We start from the raw sequence: 14,896 nt of genomic DNA, 5'->3' as shown, positions 1-14,896 counted from the left end.
GGTATCAGATCAGAGTTGCAAAGCAATAGACAATGGTGCAAAACACAAAGATTATCCTTGCCTCAAGGAGCTTTCAGTCTGAACTGACAAGTCAGAGGACCTGGGGAAAGGAGGCATTACCATCCCCTCATTAAAGGTGGGGAACTCAGACAGAGACAAATTTAGAGACTTGAATTGCAGAAAACCTGTGCCAGAGCAGGGAACTGCACCTAAGATTTCTGGAGATTGCTATCCAGTTCATTAACCAAAGGAGCTTAATTGCACTGTGGTATCTACGGTAAATACTAAGTGCAGTAATTTAAGAAGCATTAGAAGCATTCAAAAACAAATTTCTCAACAAATCAAGAGCTCTCCCCTACTCATTTTTATAGTCTTATTCCCACTGGCCACAAGGACATGGGGAAAGCTTGATGAGACCGTGGTTAGACTGCAGCCCAGTCAGAGCTTTTCCAATATGTTCTACAACTCGGTCCCATTACCCCATTTCCCCAAGGAGTCTTGTTTTGCCCTTCCCCCACTGCACTGGCTCTAGAGTACCAGCCTCACGGTAATTCAAAAGCCACGTTCAGAGGTTTTTAACATACACAGTTCTCTTCAAGTCCAATGGCTCTGCAGCCCTGGGAAAAATCGAGCTGCCTCCATTTAGATACCTAACCCTGGCTTCAGGAGCCTAGGCACCCAACCAGGGAGGCTACTCCAACAAGATGTAATTACAGCACGCTGGAGCAGACTCAATTAATCGAATCTGCTAGAGCATGGTATTACCGTGCTCCAGCAGCCTCCCACGTCTCGTGTATCAGCGTCCTCACACTTAAGAACAGCAGCCAGAGTGCTTTATCTAAAGTTCATTCAGCGAGCTTTAGATAAAGCACCCCTGCCACCATTTTGAAGCACGGGAACACTATACACGAGACACTCCAGGCGATTTAATTAGACTGGCTCTCAGAGCTGCTCTAATTAAAGCGCCTCCCACACTTGCAGCATGTGTATAAATGCCCACAGATCTAAAAAATTGGGCCCAAGTAGGAAGGAATGCACAAAGTAAGAGGGAAGAGAAAATTCTTTCCCTTCATTCCCTTTCCCTCAACTGGGCTCCTTCCTAGGATCTGACGAAGCAAGCTGTTATGAAGATTTTTGCCTCTCTGATTTAGTTAGTCTATAAGGTGCCACTCTGCTTTGCCTTCTACCTGACTTCACCTAACACTAGCTGTGTTAGTTTGGTCACTAATGTGTAAGACCCTGCAAAAGCAGTGTCAGCAGTGGGGGCTGCCCTTGCCCTGAAGGTACAAATTAGGGCTGGGAGTGGGGCAGACAGTGGAAAGATCATGGCACAGCAGGGTAAGATCCATCCTTAAGTGGCACCAGCCAGACCAGTGATTCTCAGCTTTTAGTCTCAAGGCCCCTCCATTTTTCTAAATTTAGATCTAGCTCAGTGATTTTCAACTCGGGTACTGTGAAATTCAGACATGTTATGGAGGGGGCCTTGAGGCTAAAAGGACTGAGAACCACTGAGTTGCAGTCACTTACAATATAAATTTTTCACAGTACTGACTTTCAAATTTTCAAAGGGCAATTCCTCATGTCAGTGGAGCCTCCTTTAAACAAGAAATGCCAGATGCTCATCATACCTTTGTCAAAGGCACAAGGAACCACTGCATTGCAAGGAATTCTCCAGTTTCTGCTAGACTAAGACACAATTCACCGTTCCATGACCCATTTGCACTTTTGTCTCGCTTACCTTGCCCAGCCCTAGATCTGCTACTTTTTGGGCTTCAGAGCCTTTTCACTAGCACTGCATTTAAATCCAATTATTGTACAAACTAAAAAAAAAAGCTTAAAGTCTCCTGTTGATACATCACCTTTTCTTGGCACCTGGGAATTTAGTGCCAGAGTATGCCACGTGCCTAGGGTCAGGCCCCAGAACTTGCCCCCAAGGCAAAGAGTGCGCTTAAATATATTCAACAAGAGTGGTTGCAAGAATCAGATTGATTTAACCTTTCCCCACCTTAACCTGACTCACCCAGTTAGATTCCATAATTTCTTCCTGACAGGAGGGGTAATAGAGGAGAAAAAGGCAGAGTGTTTTGGGTCTAATTTCCAGCATGGCCTAATTCAATCATGTGCACGTAGTCCACAGTAATAAGCAGAGGACATGTAGCTCTTAACACACTTCAGCAGCTGAAGAAGAAAGGACTTTAGAGCATGACAAGAGGAGAGCTTTCCATGGACCCCCAGGTAGCTGCAAACTGGCTTTATCCTCATTATTCTGCATTACCAAGCCCTCTCCTGTTTTGCCAAAACAGCTGACTACTTCCCTTCTGTACCCACATTCCTTCAATCATTTAAAATAAGACGCTGTGTTCTGACGAAATGCCTTTCAGGATCCATCCGTGGTGGAGGGAATTAATAACCATGCCAATCCTTTTGAAAGGCAACTCTTCACAACAAATGGGTTGCATGTCTCTTGCTACTGTTACCTCCGCCTGACGAACACATGTTACGTAGAACAGACAACTATTTGCTTATCTTTACTTAAAATGTGCATTGCCTGTCCTTGCTGTTCTGAAATCACCCATTTTCCTCCTCTTGCCTCCCCTCTACACCCCAGGGTCTTTTGTTTTTCAAGCAAGAAATTTTCTGTTACTTCAGGACAAAAAAAAGCTGATCCTCCAGCAATAGAGTCATTAATTCTCTTATCTGCACAGCCAGCAGGGTTCCACAGAAATTTCTTCCTCCAAACACTAACTGTTCTCTGTTAACTGCAGGGACCTTAAGAGAGTAAACATTTGGACCACTATATTACTTAACACTGCAACAACAGAAAAACTCTCCCCCCCTCCTCCCCACACACACACTTTTTTTGGCAAAGTGAACAGTTGAGTGAACTACTATCACAGCTTATGCACAAGGGAGCATTGTCTAAGGCTGGATCCCAGGAGAGGGGTCATAGTATCATAGACGATGAGGGTTGGAAGGGACCTCAGGAAGTCATCTAGTCCAACCGCCTGCTCACAGCAGGACCATCCCCAAATAGATCATCCTTGCCAGGGCTTTGTGTAGCCAGGTTTTAAAAACCTCCAAGGATAGAGCTTCCACCACCTCTCTGGGTAACCTGTTCCAGTGTTTTATCCCCTTCCTAGTGAGAAAATCCTTCCTAATATCTAACCTAAACTTCCCTTGCTGCAACTTGAGACTGCTGTTTCCTGTTCTGCCATCTGCCACCTCTGAGAACACTCTAGCTGGGCCTTTTTCCACTCTTCTGCTTTCCAATCTCTCCTAAACACAAGCTCAATAAACTTCAATAGCCTGTAAATGACCAATGTCTGCAATGTACTTGTCCAACTTGGGGGTGGGAGTAGTGCTTGGATCCATGCTTTGTGGCTCTCAAGAGCTAGGGGGCACAGTGAGAGGCTCCGGTCAAGTAGGGAGTGGAGGACCCACCTAGTTGTTAGATAGCTTTCATTGAACAAGTAGTGCAAGGGAGCCCATTGATTAAAATAAATGCAGACAAAAGGAAAAGATAGGGTCAGTGTTGTCCTGGCTATAAACCCAAGTGGCCAGGTACACCAGTGTCTGGGAGGTGGGAAGGGAGGAGAAGCAAGCCAGTGTGGAGGGCAAACCAAGCCCACGTCACAAAACACTGCATCCACCCGTAACACTAAGCCAGTTCAAAACAAGACTTAGTCTAGGTGCACTTAAGCCAGTTTCAACAAGCTTGTATGTCTGTCTGCTTCACGTTTGAACTGCATTTAAAACTATTCTAAGTGTTGTGCGTATCCAAGCCTTAAGACTGTGGGGGCAAGTTTTTGGCAGGTGAGCCACAAGTTAGTTCTATGGCCTCCCTGAGTGCCACTCCAATTCCCTCTCCCTACCTGATTTGCTACTCTGCTTTCTGCCCTGTTTTCCCTGCCTGATCTAGCTGTTCCGTTTCCTCTTTCCTGTCCTGTGCTCCCTGCCTGACCTGCAATTTTGCTTCCTTTCCTGTGCTCCCTGCCAGATCTGATACTTTGCTTTCTGCTCCCTGCCCTATCTGCAGCTGTGCTCCCTGCTCCTCTCAGATCTGCCGTGTTACACAGGCTGGCTACTCCTGCCTTGAGACAGCACAAAACAGTAAAGAAGTTGACTGACTGGTTAGCTAAAAAAATAGAAAAGTTTTCAATTAACAATAATCACACCTTGGCTTAACCACATTGGCTATGATGCATACTAAACTCAGTTAATTGAGAACAAATATTTTTTTAAAATTAAAAAGACCACCCAATGGAACTGTCTTCTTTCCAAGTTCTTCATAAAAAGTGAGGCTACTTCTCCTGAGCAAAGTAATAATCAGTAGTCCTTTAGTTGCTACCTCACTCCTATTTCCCCAGGATTAGGAATAACAAGTAGAAGCTGCCACATTTCAAGAAAGCAAGGAATGATCTCCAATTGTGCTTTGTACCTGTATTAGGCCTCTCCCAACAGGGCAAGAAGCTGTCAAGGCCATGAGATTGTCACATACTCCAGTAGGATTTCTCAAAAAGAAAAAAGTTAAAATCAGAGTGTTTCTGCTCAAAAAGGCTATTTTGGCAAAAAATTAAGCTTAGCAGGACTTTTGTAATTACTGCAAAGCAGAAAAAAACTTTAATATTTCACAATTCTTCCTTTTCCAACTTGATTCCAACTTATTAATCTCTATCCAGCATTCCTGCAAAACAGGATTATTTGCATTATTTTTGTTTTTCCATAATATAAACAAGAACAACAAAAAAATTGTGAGAACTCATTCTACGCTTTCCAGTACCTTTTGATACAAAAGAATACAAACCTGATTGATAGTTTTTATACCCCAGAAGGAAAGAATCATAGAAAATTAAGGTTGGAAGGAGCCTAGTTTCATAGTTGGTAGGGTCGGAAGGGACCTGAGCAGATCATTTAGTCCAACCCCCTGCCAAGGGCAGAAAAGGATGCTGGGGTCAAACGACCCCGGTTAGGTGATTATCTAGCCTCCTTTTGAAGGCCCCCAGGGTAGGAGCCAGCACCACTTCTCTTGGAAGTTGGTTCCAGCTCCTAGCCACCCTGACTGTGAAGTAGTGCCTCCTGATATCTGGTCTGAATCTACTCTCTGTCAACTTATGGCCATTATTCCTTGTTACTCCTGGTAGTTCTCAGGGGGGGAGGGGGGAACAGGGACTCTCCTATTGCCTGCTGGTCTCTCTTGGTCAGTTTATAGACAGTCACCAGATCCCCTCTTAGCCTTCTCTTGCAGAGGCTGAACAGGTTTAGGTCTCATAGCCTCTCCTTGTACGGCCTGCCCTGCTGCCCCCGATCATGCAGGTGGCCCTCCTCTGGACCCTCTCCATGCTGTCCACATCCCTTCTGAAGTGCAGTGCCCAGAACTGGATGCAGTACTCCATCTGCGGTCTGACCAGTGTCGCATAAAGGGGGAGGATCACCTCCTTGGACCTGCTCGAGATGCATGACAAGATGCGGTTAGCCTTCCTGATTGCGCCCCCACATTAGCGGCCCATGTTCATCTTGGAGTCTATAATGACTCCGAGATCCTTTTCTGCCTCTGTGCTGACTTGAAGGGAGTTCCCCAGCCTGTAGGTATGCTGCTGCACTTGTCAATATTGAATCCCATCCTGTTCTCATCTGCCCACCCCATAACCTGTCCAGATCCAATTGCAGCCTGTCCCTCCCTTCTAGCATGCCCACTTCCCCCCACATCTTAGTGTTATCTGCAAATTCAAACAAGGTGCTTTTCACCCCCTCATCCAAGTCGCTGATGAAGATGAACAGTGCAGGCCCAAGGACCGAGCCCTAGGCGACCCCACTGCCCACATCCCTCCAGGTTGAATAAGACCTGTCCACCACCACTCTCTAGGTGCGGTCCTCCAGCCAATTGGCAACCCATCTGACTGTGTAGGTGTCAATGCCACAGTCCCCTAGTTTTTTTTAATGAGAATGGGGTGAGAGACAGTGTCAAAGGCCTTCCTAAAGTCCAGAAAGACTACGTCCACCGTGACACCTGTGTCCAAGGATTTTGTGACCTAGTCACAGAAGGCCACCATGTTGGTTTGACAGGACCTGCCTCTAATGAATCCATGTTGTTTGCCCCTAAGCATAATCTCCCCTGCTTCCACCTTGCAGATATGCACCTGGATAATTTTCTCGAAGAGCCTTCCCAGGACCGAGGTAAGACTAACAGGCCTATAATTTCCTGGGTCCTCCTTTTTGAAAATAGGGACCACATTGGCCCTTTTACAGTCCTCTGGCACCTCACCAGAGCAGCACGAGTGCTCAGAAAGCCGTGCCGGGGTCCCACAATGACCTCTGCTAATTCCCTCAGCACTCTGGGGTGGAGATCATCAGAACCTGCTGATGTGATCACATCCAGTCCCACCAGAAGTTCCCTGACTAGGTCCTCTCTAACCCTGGGCCTGGCTGTGCCTCCCCAAGGACCATCAGGGATCCTGGGGGGGCGATGACCTGGTTCCTGCTCAGAAAAATGGAGGCAAAGAAAAGGACCATCCCTAACTAGATTATCCCAAACAAGGCTTTGCCTAGCCAGGTTTTAAAAACCTTCAAGGATAGAGGTTCCACCACCTCTCTGGGTAACCTGTTCTAGTGCTTTAGTATTTGCCCTAGTGAGAAAATTATTCCTAATGTCTAACACCTCAACTTCCCTTGCTGCAACTTGAGACCATTGCTCCTTAGTTCTGTCATCTGCCATCACTGAGAATAGTCCTCTGGGATCCTGAAGGGAAGGATCTTCAAGGTCATCCTAAATCTGCCCAGCTGTTGGCTGCTGTCTGAAAAGAATGATCTTTTGGAACCCTTCTGTCTTGGGGGAGGGGAGGACGCTCAAGGGAAGAGAGAAGGCTCTCCTACTTCCAAACAGCGATTTTATTTCCACTTTCATGCTTCCCTCTCCACCTCTTATTTCAGGCTTTTTGTTGTTGTAGGAACAGTGCATGATGGCAGCCGGTCAAGGTCTGTCTCCTAGGCGTGATTTTTTGGACTGACTGTATCTGTCTGAGTGAGAATTAATTTTTTTATGATATGGCTAATGTATGCATACTTTGGTCAGTCAGGTCACACAGACCATTTTTGTCTCTTTTGCTTCCTTCCCTACACCCTGTCCCCTCTGCTACCCAGTACTGAGTATGGAACTAAACAAGTCTCCAGAAATTTTCCAATTATCATCATAACCCAGATTTCTACTAGACTCCAGACACAGCTTTCTACAGAGTTTAATTTAAATTCCCAGTTAGGGGTAAAGACAGGCAAGAAATATAATTATTATAAGTGCAACGGAAGTGCTTAGGCACAGTGGTTCTCAACCATTTTAGATTCAAGGCACCCCTGGATAGACTTGAGGCACCCATATGAAAATGCCAGCTCTTAGTTTTCACTCTTATTTTGACTACATAAAAACAATAGACTACTTTTTCTGTTGCAAAAAATTCAAAAACCACAATTATGGATTTCTATTTGAAATCTCTAGGTTTATCTTGTGAATCATGTTTGTATACTTAACACTGCTAACATCGTGCAACATCCCAAAGCACCCCTGAAAGGATCTCAAGGTACTCTCAGTTGCCGCAGCACCTTGGTTCCGAATCACTGGCTTAGGACAAGAGAGCAAATCTCCTGACAGTCACACTGTTTAGATGACAGGACTGTCTCCCAAGGGCAGTGGTGCAAGCTACCTCTAGCCCTTAATCATGCAGGACACTAAAACTGGGACTCAGAAAAACACCGGAAGGGTAATTGCGCCTGAAATCTTACTAAGAACTTTTTTCCAACTACTCAGTTGGTCTAATAAAAGATATCACATCTGCTCAAAGAACCCTGCCTCCCAGAAAAATATGCATTTGTGAATCACTCTATGCTGAAAGGTAGAAGAGTATATCTGGAGATCTTTCCTTTCTTTTGCTATTATTCTAACAATAGAAAAGAAGAAATGGCCCTGCTTGTCTATGTAACTCTTCTTAGAAGCATCAACAATGTCTGAAACCCTACTGGTCAGTTTTTCAACAAATTCAGGAAGAAAATTTTATGCTGAGAACCTCATGGTGATGGGTGGCACCTCACTCAGTAATGCACATCCTTCCTGGCTTTATGATGCAAACAGGACATTAAAAAAACAATGATTATATTAATTCCATGCATGCTATACATCAAATATGTTTCTCAAAAATGTGATTGGTAGGGAGTGGAAAGGAAAACATAAGCAAATCATTTTTAATCATCCAGCACCTCTGACATGCACAAATCTGCTACTGAAGAGTAAGAATGTCATTAGCACCTTCATTTTCATGTAGGCACAGCTCTGGTGCAGTCAAGGGCTTTCACTTAGGTTGGACACTGAAATGCTGATGTGCATTTGAGGACACCTGCACTTCTGACTGGATGAAGGTCCTTAACTCTTATCTTTAGAAAATTATGCAATAGTCTTCGATGTCCTGGAAGGGCAGGCTGTCACATAGCATAGCATAGTTCAAGTATCATTTGATACTGGGATCACTTGACCCCAGCAGACTTCCTGCCTATGGCAGGGAGGTTGGACTTGATCTCGCAAGGTCCCTTTCAGCCCCTAATGTCTATGAATCTATGAAGTAAGTCAAAATAAACCAGGAATACCTGATTCTAATCCTCATTCTAGTTCTGAAATAGAACTAGTCAGTGAAGTTCTGTGCCTTCAGTTTCTCATACTGAAGACAAAGAGTAACCTACAACACAGAAGGGTTCAATGGCTTCATAGATGTTTGCCATCACTTTAAGAACCATGCCACATGAGGTGGAAGAGCCCACGCTGACTGGTCCTTGGGACTGCCATATTCTCTACCAAGATCTGTTCAAAATGCTCCTTGGAGCCCCAGACGATTGCTGATGCCCTCAACTTCAACCTTGAAAAATCAAGATTGAGTCTGGCTGGGGAGACAATAGTTTCCCTTCCTGTAAATGAAGAGGCAGATTTTGAGATTTGGCAGGCCCTTTGGAGATAGCAATTACAATGAGTGTGAACTTGGTGTGTAGGATGGTAGCATCATTGTCAGCTGCTGAGCATTTCGACAGGGCACCTGCTGCATTTTCATTTGGCGTGTCATTGCAAGCAACTTCAGTCCTAAGGTTCCTGGTTATTTTGGATATCAGCTAGCAGAAATTGTATCTTCCAATTATCTCTTTGGAATCCCTGCAGCACAATTGATTAGATGGCCCTCAAAATCCCTTGTCTTTCACCCTCATTCATGCAACTGATACTCTGCTTGTAAGCTGGAACACTTAATGGAACTGTACAGACACTGGAACAAAAAGGACATCTTAAATGTTGCAAGAACCAAGGCTTTCAATTTCTTGGAAGACATCACAGCTAGATTAGTGGAAAAGGATATTTGCCAAAGCACATGGGCCGAGTTTCAAAAATGAGTTTCTTAGATACAGCTTAGGGTGACCAAATTTGAAAGTTGTGACCTAGTTTCCAACATACATTGCAAAAAAGAAATATTTGCTTTGGACTGTAAAACAAAACAAAAAATATCGCAAACTAATCATCCAGAAAAGGGCTTTCTAAAGCTAGCAAGAAAAAAAACTCCTTCCATTCCTTGAGGACACAGTGGCCACCATTCTGATATTATCTGTTCCCTAAAGTTCTGCTTTTTAAATGACAGGTATGTGAAAAAGAAATGGAAGAAGAGATTACAACTCCAAACATACCACAAGCTAGGTTCTCCTGAAAAGCACAGCTTACTAAAAGCAACAGAGCTTGAGAAACATGGTTTCAGCTGAACTAAAGACACTGGTCACACATACATGAGCACCGAAGCTTCTCCAACATGCTGGAATTCCAGCCAGAATTAATAGCCTGCTAGAGCATGGCAACTGCTGCACTCCAGCAGCCTCCTGCTTCTCATGTATCAGTGCCACCACGCTTCAAAATGGTGGTGGGGGCACTTGAACTGAAGCTAGTCAAACTAAAGCTCATCAAATGGCAGCAGGGACACTTGAAATAAAGCTTTAGCAGTTACTTTAACTAAAGTGCTGCCCTCCTCTACTACCAGAGAGTATGTAAAAGTGCCCATTCTGATTATGATCACCATTCCAAAGCCAAGCAACCATCTATATTCATATAGAGCCTTTCTTTCATCTAAAGACCACAAGATCCTTTTCAAAATACTGCTAATTCCAACCATTTAAAAATCCCAGGCCAAGCCCTCAACAAGCACATAACTGCTTGATTAGAAAAAATAAAGAAGCCTGGGTTCTTTATATGGTACACTTATGTAACATTTTCCGCTTTTTTCCCCCACAACCATGAAGACTAGAACCTCTTTTTTTTCCTATTAAAGCTAAGATACATATTATCATTCCACGCTAGTAGCTTGGACATTAAAAACAATCAAGTACTATGAAATTTGCAATGCAATTTTGAGGTTGAGAAAGCAACATGAACACTTAACTTCCACTGAAACTGCAATCACCTCCTGAGTGTAACACAAACCATACAACATTTTAGGAAAGTAGGGAAAATTAATCCCATAATTAAAATAAAAGGGATAAATGGGGCAACTTCAGGGTAGCAGAATATAAGTAGTTAAACTTGGATTCAACTTAGAACAACAAAATTAAATACCCCAAAATGTTCCATGGGAATTTCAGTGACTAAAGAGCCAGGACCACAGCTTTCTCTCTCATTGGAAAACAAGCATTTTGTTCATCCCTCAAAAGTGGAGGCATAAAAACAATCTGACTATAAATATTTTTAAACTTTAAAAACTTTATAAATAGTTTATACTAAAGCTGACCAAAGTTACAAAATAAAACTGTAAAACTTTTTTTTTTTTAATAAAAGCTAGCGTTCTTGCCTATTTCTCAGTATTAAAAAAACTATTTATGGACTCATTAAGGATTAATGCAAGTGCCTGTTATATTTCCATAGCAATCTCATTGTAATGTATTGTTCTCAACTACTAACAGTATTATCACCAGCTGCCTACCAGCACAGGAAAGACACTGGCACTGTCTGGCATGTGGACATAGACGAGAAGGTATAATTCAGTGCAGTAAGCAGAGACTCAGACTTTTGACTCCATTAAGCTGGTGATGCCTAAAGAGAAAGCAGTCCTTCACCTATTACGCCTCTAGTGATGCTTTTTAACATCCATCAGTCTTGATTTTTCTGGTTCAAGGGACAAACCTGCTGTGCCAAGATAGTCCACAGGCCACAAATGGAAATTAAAAAAAATCTCTGTTGTCCCCACAGCCCAGCAAGGAAGACAGACAGAGAATGGTGAGAGCTATGCAGTGGGTATACTGGGCAAGGCGCTAAGGAGCTATAGTGGGAAAACCACAGCAGCTCCTCTGAGCAGTACCATCTCACAGCAGACCTGCTTCCAAGCCTCCAAGAGAAGCCACAGATAGAAAATGTTTCTCCACATCCCCTAACACTGAGAGACCGAACTGACATCTCAGCATTTTGGCTTTAAAGAAAAAAAAAAATTGAAAAACAATCAGAATGCAGAGTCCACAAGCAAACAGTAGCAAAAAAATGTCTTTCTTTGCAGGCTTTCTGGCATAAACACTCTTCATCAGGCTGAGGAGAAATCAAAGATTGTAAAAGTCCCCCTCAGTAGAAAGTCTACCTCGATTCTAAATACTTTCTAGATTCTAGGTAGACTTTCTACCAAGGAGAACTTTTACAATCTTTGATTTCTCCTCAGCCTGATGAAGGGTGTGTGCACCCGAAAGCTAGCAAAAAAAGTCTTTCTTTGCAACTATTTAGTTAATCTAATAAAAGATATCATTTTGAACCAAGAGCTCTGTGCATCTCTTTTTTTCCCTCAGACCAACACAGCTACACAACAGATCCCTGAAACATGGAAGATATCGTATTTTAGCCATTTGGAAAAATACACTTCATTGCTAAAGCAGAAAGAAAGATTTTTTTCACTTCCTTGACTGCCTCTGACATCTGACACCTCCAGGGAAGAAGACAGCCTAATCTGCACATCGCAGAGCCACACTCACACTCCCAGGGGAATACACTTTCTGGTTCTCTATTTTCTATCCAAGAGGACTTTTACAATCTTTGATTTCTCCTCAGCCTGATGAAGGGTGTGTGTGCCTGAAAGCTTACAAAGAAAGATTTTTTTTGTTGCTATTTAGCTGATCTAATAAAAGATATCACCTGTGAACCAAGAGCTTTGAGTCCACAAGCAACACATTCATCTTGTGACCAGAGGGAAGTTTTCTTCATATTACAGTTACCCTCAAGAGCTATAAGCAGCCCCTAATTCCAACACTAACTAATATCTTTTAAAAGTATGTTTATGAAAGTGCAAAGCAGCATGGCATGGGAAGAGTGAAGAGCGGCGTGACCACCAGCTGAACTTCCTCCACAGGTGGAGCAGAATGGAGAAGATGAGCTCCACAGGACTCACAGGGTCCTGACTAGGGGTGCACTGATAAAGATTTTTTTGGCTAATACTGATGGCCTATTATTAACCAGACATAATCGGTTGATACTGATGCGATAGCCAATATGCAGCCTGGCAGTTTGGAGAGCAGTGTCTGGCTGGTAAGTCTGCGGGGGAGAAGGGGTACAGGGGAGAAAAAGGGTGTGGGGGGGCAGATTGAGGCTGCCATGGTGAGGGAGGAAATGGGGCTGGGGCACAGGGGCTCATCTGGGGCAGTGCAGGAGGTGAGGAGGAGGGGCGGCTCCTCACTGCCCCATGCACCCCTGGGGAAGACATGGGGAGCATGTCCTCCCAGGTTTGAGCATGAGGCAAGGGTGGGCTGCCCACTGCGGCCTTGGGGCCGGGGTCTGCACTGGCCTCTTTCCAGTGGAGGAGCTGTAGCCCACACCAAAGCCCCTCTCCCAGCACTGCCACTGCTGGCCCCAAGTGCAGCCCCGCGCCCCCTGAGCTGGGCAGCACCTGACCCTACCCCTCACTATTGAGTAGATGGGGGGGCTGCCCCTCACCAAGCGGATGTCTTGTATTTTGGGGATGTGGCAGTGGCCACCCTGGTAGTGTTGAAAGATGTGCCATGAGTTAGAGTGGGGACCTGCACTTTACGTAAAGTGCCATGAGGGAGAGCGCCCCCATAATCCAATACGTTTGCCTGTTTTGTGAGATGGAGGGGAAAGCAAGCCAACGAACCCCTCTCCCCAGCTGAAGAGCTGTAACTCTCCCCAGCCCTGTTTCCACTCTCCTTCCAGCTCCTGGGCTGTCATCAGCGAGGCAGGGGGTAGAAGGAAGGGGCAAGCCAGCAGCAGTGAGCTGCTGCTTCCACAAACTGTCAGCTTAGGCGGCCTGGCCTGAAGGGGTCTAGGGGTGGATCACAGAACCCCCTCCGCCCCCCACCTCATGGGCCTGGCCTAGATCCCCCCAGTACCCCAGCTGCATCAGTAAGAGCCCAGCTCCAAATCACCCAAAAAATTAACCATAGGGAACTCAAGTTCCCTAAGGTGCTCTAAAGTAGAGCACCTGCATCTGATACCTCATTTGAGGAGGGTTAATTTTTTGCATGACCGGCCACCTTAAAAGCACTCTGCAGCCATGCATGTACTATGCCATAGCTGTAGAGCACTTTCAATCGTCTGATCTCATAAAAAAACATAACTTCTGTGTGTGCCCATACAGCCTGTTTTCAGAGAGTATAAGGCAGGGTGTCCAATTATTTGGGTCCATGGGCCATATAGGGAGTTCTGATAACCTGGGTCAGCACCCTTTCCCACCCACCTACTAACCAAAACTCCCTATGGGGCTTTGGCTGGCCAGGGAGCAGTGTTTGGGAGTAGGATGCATGTGATCCACTCTCTGCCCTGTGGGAAAGAGGGGATGTATAGGGGTGTATGGAGGACGGAGCTGCCTGGGAGCCAGGCAGGGATGACGGGAGAGGAGTGGAAGGCAGGAGGTACGTGCAGCAGAGCTCGCCCAGTCCATGGCTGCCCCTGGGGTGCTCCACATGGGGGCGAGCCCCACCTGTGGCAACCCATGCCATGCTCCCGGCCTTGTCCAGGCCATGGACAGCGAACAGCTTTTGGTGGGGCTGTTCCTGGCGTGGCTCCAGCTGGCCAGATGCTGCTGTGCTCCCCGTACCTCCAACAGGAGCTCCTGGGTTGATATTTCCCCCCACCCATTCTCCGAGAGCAGCGCAGTAGGGGCAAGAGCGGGAAGAGGAACTACCAGTGGAAGCAAGAGAAGCAGAGCAGCACCCGACTGACTTCAGCTGCACTGGGAATAGCCCCATTGGGGCCTGGCCAGCAGGCACAGGGTGCAGACTGCCCTAGCAGTAGCAGGTGGGGCTTGGCCCTGCAGGGGCAGCCATGTGTCCGATCTAGTCACTTCCTGGGCCATATCCAGCCCACAGGCTATATTTTGCCCACCCCTGGTCTAAGATGAACTGGACCAGCATAGTGTCTGGGCACAGCATTGTTTCCAGCAGTAATGGGAAAGACCTTTCTTTGAAACAGAGTAGGCTGACTTATTGTTTTAAAACTTCCCTAAAAATAAAGAGCCTATTACAGCCCACTAAATCAGGGGTTCTCAAACTGTGAGTAGCAACCCCCTGGGGGGTGATGAGCAACTTAAAAGGGGGTCACAAACTTCCCAGGGGGTACACACAGCGATGCAGGAAAATGGTGCATGGCAGCGGCATGGAGTGGTGGATGGTGGCAGCGGCTGCCATGTGCAAGCTCCCTGTCCCCCGCCACCGCCATCCAGCACTTGGGGTCGCAGTATCACAAAGTCTGAGAACCCCTGAACTAAGTGATAAGCAGCATTGTCCAACCCAATCTTATTCATGTCTTCAATACCATTGTGAAACAGCAGCTTGATTGTAGCCTGCAATCTATACACAAAGCTGTCCAGATACATTTATTACCTAGGCACACTTTATGTAACACAGACCC

General features: G+C 45.5%; 1 protein-coding gene across 2 annotated transcripts in view; it reads right to left on the bottom strand.

Annotated features, from left to right (window-relative positions):
* Positions 1-14,896, bottom strand: part of GTF2E1 (general transcription factor IIE subunit 1) — a 103,286-nt gene that overhangs the window by 47,725 nt on the left and 40,665 nt on the right. The window lies entirely within an intron of this gene.

Source organism: Crocodylus siamensis, chromosome 1 (genome assembly GCF_052110815.1).
Source record: "Crocodylus siamensis isolate JL-2025a chromosome 1, ASM5211081v1, whole genome shotgun sequence".
In the NCBI taxonomy this organism is placed as follows: Eukaryota; Metazoa; Chordata; order Crocodylia; family Crocodylidae; genus Crocodylus; species Crocodylus siamensis.
This window is presented reverse-complemented; position numbering and strand designations above follow the sequence as displayed.